Below are 4395 nucleotides of genomic sequence, written 5' to 3'. Positions count from 1 at the left end.
TATCTCGATCGAGTTCGACATTTGTTGTACATCTGAAGCATATCTCAAGCAGTAAATACTATAAAACATGTTCGATCGATTAACAGAATATATTAGGGATAAACGCTTCAACGTTTGTATTTATCGTTTATATTTCATTGTTAAATTGATGAAAAAGTTGTACAAATACGTAGGAGTAGCGGCACTTTATAACATATTATCTGGTATTATACAACGTTATTATACAACGTTTTATTTATTCTAGCTCGTTACTTGCTCGCAAATAAAAACTGTCATTTTTGTGTAAACGGTGTGCAACTCACAAAAGTCTTTCCATTGTCGTTTCTACCATAACAAATTTAAGAACTAAAGAAAAAAATTGAAAAAATGTTTCGATAGTAGGGGAAGGGTGCGGTGCGAGCTATATCGGTCGAAGACACGAAAGGCGGTCAGGGTTGAATACCTGAATCTCTGCATATTTGCCGCACTCCATATAGTACCTGTAATCGTATTGGTTTATTTTTAACGGTCTTGTTTAAAAAATTCCATCAACGATATTTCTTTACTACATATATATGTATATACGAGCATAGGTAAGTGTTATTTTACATTTGCTATGATTGAATACCTATGTATATAATACATACATACATACATATATATATATATATATATATATTCGAATCTATAAGAATGCCAATAGGAATGAGACGACAGTTTATCGAATTCAAATACAGTTCATTACGATTTTCATGAAATGCATTAGGTATAACGTTTCAAGGATAAGGGTAAAATAATGTTCATCTCCGTGATGTTCTTGCACGTATGTACATACATACATACTGTGAGCTACAGATGGCAGTAACGTCTCCATTACTTGATCATCGATTTCGTTCAAATATTATATTATACGTGTTCCCGTAAGGGGATAATGAAGATAAAATTGAGACAAAAGGCGATAACGTAAGTAATATAAGAACGCAGCTTACGATGCTTATAAAATAAATTCATTCGATGTTATATGCAAGCATGTTTATATACGTGTCTTGCGACAATTTGCATACGAATAGTAAAAGTCAATGAAAAATGCGAATCTTGGGATTCTATCACATGTAGCGTGTTTGTTTCTCTCTCATTGCTTTGACATTAAAATAGTTCAACGTAGGAAAACATACGTATAAATAGTTATCGACAAAGCATACGTGACTAGTGACATGCACGTACGAGGTCGTCGAGTTTAACTCGTGTCAGCTGCATAGAGGTCGTCCATCCTTATTCGTGGTATCGAATAACGTTAATTTATGATACGACGACGTATAATTCACGATATTGGGACAATCTTTGTCTTTCCCTCGTAGAATATCATTTAAATTTCGTTAGGTGGGCTCATCGAACTAGGAGGAAGGACAAATTTACCGGAAGTCATCCACTGATCAAGCTTGCTTCACGGACGCGGGAAAAGGCGGTTCTTCGATCGTAAAAGATATATGTACGCATATATGTATATGTGTATATAGGTAATATGTAGGCATGTAGGTAGGTAAGTAGGTAGGTAGGTAGGCAGGCAATAAGCAGTAGACAGATAAAAGCGAACGAGATCGTGCACAGACACGTTACACGCGATTGTTATTCTCGGGAAAGGAAGAACAGAGACGGAAGGAGAGCGACAAGAATTATGCGTTAACGAAGTAAATATTGCCGATAATCAAAATATCCCAAAAATGTTCAAACTAATAAACCAATGATTTGTACCGATGCTAATTCACGATCAAATAGAAAATATTTTAACAAATAAATCTTTCAAAGAACTTGGTACGAAATTTAACGCGCCGGATCGTAAGCAATTTTCAAACGGCTTAGAAATTCCGAAATATTGTTTGACTCAGCAGCTCGTCGTCACCGATTAAGCGTATTTTTATAGAATTATTTTAATTTCCAAATATGCATTTGTCCCAACGAACAAACACTCCGAGTGTGCCGATTGGATAATCGTCGTCCGTCGTTCTTGGATATTTCAAACGTCTAAAATAGACTTTCTCAAAACTGCTCGGTACGATAGTCTTACTGAGTTGAACAAAGTCACGGTTAACGACGAAAGGATATCATCGAGCAAAAATCTAAATCCATACAGAGATCGATTTAGCGTTAACATCCTGAGGAAGAAACGCGAGACGCGTGGAACGAGAGAGTACAGGAGAAAAGAAAGAGAGTACAACTGCCGATCAATGCGACGCGTTCCATCGTCAGGAATCTGTAATCGAACGAGTCCTTGTACCGTGCATTTAACTTTGACACTCTAACCTCTGGATAAACAAATCCATTTGCATCTCGCAGTCTTACGCGTTGCGGTAGAAAATTATTGTCGTCGAATCGATTACTTAATATTCCATTTTGATGTTGCATCTATCGAGAAACGATCATTCATTTGGGTAAATTCGGCTCAAAGCCCAAAGGTCGAAACGATTCTATCTCTGGACGGTCATGGCCACGCGTATAAGCGCGAGTGATGCAATAAGCTAGTTGGAACCTACGACGTATGGATTCGCCTGCGTACACAGATACGAGATCGCTCGAATACCGGTAACGACGTAGTTTCGCTTCTTGATCTATCAACGGCGTGATCGTTGTGCCACCGAGCCAATAACCTCCTAACTGAAAACCTTGACGAAGACGCGTTATTAATGTTTCATTCCGTTCAGGTCCTCGGTCATTTAACTTAATTAATTTAGTGTGACTTTTATATCCTCAATGTTGTTTCTACATCGTTTTATTTCTAGTCTAGTTTTCCCGTGTCTCGTAACATAATTCAATTTCTAATTAAATTTATTGCATACGCGCGAGAATTAAGACTATGCAAATGGCATCAATTAGGTTTTATTATATATTACGAGTAATGTTATGTTTGGTTGATTTATTTGCATTGTTTAGTACAACACGGAGAGTATGACTGCGTTTGAAGACTGGCTTAAGGATCTCCGAAGAAGCCTCGTCTAGTCCTTACCTACTAGCTCTCCTGGAATTTCCTTCTCACCCTCGTGAGCGCACAATCTTCTGCCGTTTCTGATTCATATCAGCTGTTTACGTAGGATCTGACTCATTAAAGGCTTAGGGTGACAGTTAACCTCTTTATGAGGCTCGCATCGTAATGTTTACAACTTGGGAAAAGACAAATGTACGGTTCGAGTTATAAACAAGGGTTCATTCAAAATCTCGAGGATTATGAATTTCTTTGTATATACATATAATAAAAATTTTCCAAAAATTATAAAGGTACCGTAAGTTTAAGAGGAATAAAAGTATCGTTTTATTGTCTTAAATTCAATTGTAGACAATTCGACAGAAAGTATTGTATGGTTCAGTCGTATCTTCGCGTAAATTCCTTTCCTAATCAAACAATATTTTCTATAGGATTTACATTCTGGAAAATGGTTTTGTAGCGACTATATGACGTAGCCATACAATTTTTATCAGATTTACATTTTGAACATTACAGTTTACAACTGAGCTTAAGTCGCTGAAAACCGGTACTTTTATACGATATTGTATTTTCTTTCTTCTTTTGTTCTGAAAACAAAACAGGACAGTTCGATAGCACGAATTTGTGTGTTCTTCGAGTTACGTGTACGGGCCTTGTAATATTAGTCTGCGTTCGTTAAACACTCCGCCTCTATAAATCCTTCCAAGAAGGTATGAATTTCAACCGTAAATACGACTCGATAGCGAGCGAAGAGTCGGATCGGAATGAGAAACAACGTGGTCGATCGGAGAAGAAACGTAAATACGTAACAAGCAGAAACACGATATTTCTTACATGCTCGGTTTTGGTTAAGATCGCTTAAACTTTTCGCTTTTCTACTCTTCCTCCTTTGAGATCAATATGAATCGGTCGTCGACAGAACAAATCGCTTTGAACTGCCGTAAGCTGCGTCACGTATCCAGGATTAATTACGCAAGGTGGAATATATATTCCGAAAGCTTTCGAATACGATCCAGTATCTACGTTCCTTTCCAACGAATCGTTCTTCGTTTTGCGAGTGTATTTTGTTAATCGTATGTCCTAGTTTCAATAATTTAGATACCGACGCTCAATGCCGAGTTATCTCGCTTTCATCTTAAAACCATCGAAATCCGTCTTTGATTATAGCGATCATCTCATCACGCATACAATGCGAATGCTACTGCTCTATCGCGAACACAACGACGTGCACTAATAGTTTGAATAAGCGTTTATTTTAAATTTCGTCGTCGTGTCTGGTCGTATCGAATCGAGGCTGCTCGGATTTGCTCGCGCTCGAGCTAATTTTCTGCGTGGATCATTTTCCTCCCGTCTTACGCTTACACAGATAGATACGTGCTTTCTATCGTTCACCGTCACGCGTTGCTATATTCTTTTATTTATATACATACATATACGAT

At 37.5% G+C, this 4395-nt stretch overlaps 2 long non-coding RNA genes across 2 annotated transcripts; both read left to right on the top strand.

Moving 5' to 3' along the window:
- The first annotated feature begins 467 nt into the window (after positions 1 to 467).
- Positions 468 to 1090, top strand: LOC132911121 (uncharacterized). Its single transcript, XR_009658914.1, has 2 exons — positions 468 to 572; positions 672 to 1090. It is a non-coding gene; the product is annotated as an uncharacterized LOC132911121 (long non-coding RNA).
- A 322-nt stretch (positions 1091 to 1412) lies between these two features.
- Positions 1413 to 3230, top strand: LOC132911113 (uncharacterized). The gene is made up of 2 exons (XR_009658907.1): positions 1413 to 1667; positions 2908 to 3230. It is a non-coding gene; the product is annotated as an uncharacterized LOC132911113 (long non-coding RNA).
- The last annotated feature ends 1165 nt before the right edge of the window (positions 3231 to 4395 follow it).

The sequence above is a fragment of the Bombus pascuorum genome, chromosome 1, assembly GCF_905332965.1.
Source record: "Bombus pascuorum chromosome 1, iyBomPasc1.1, whole genome shotgun sequence".
NCBI lineage: Eukaryota > Metazoa > Arthropoda > Insecta > Hymenoptera > Apidae > Bombus > Bombus pascuorum.
The sequence above is the reverse complement of the archived record's forward strand: the minus strand, read 5'-3'. Positions and strand labels throughout refer to the sequence as shown.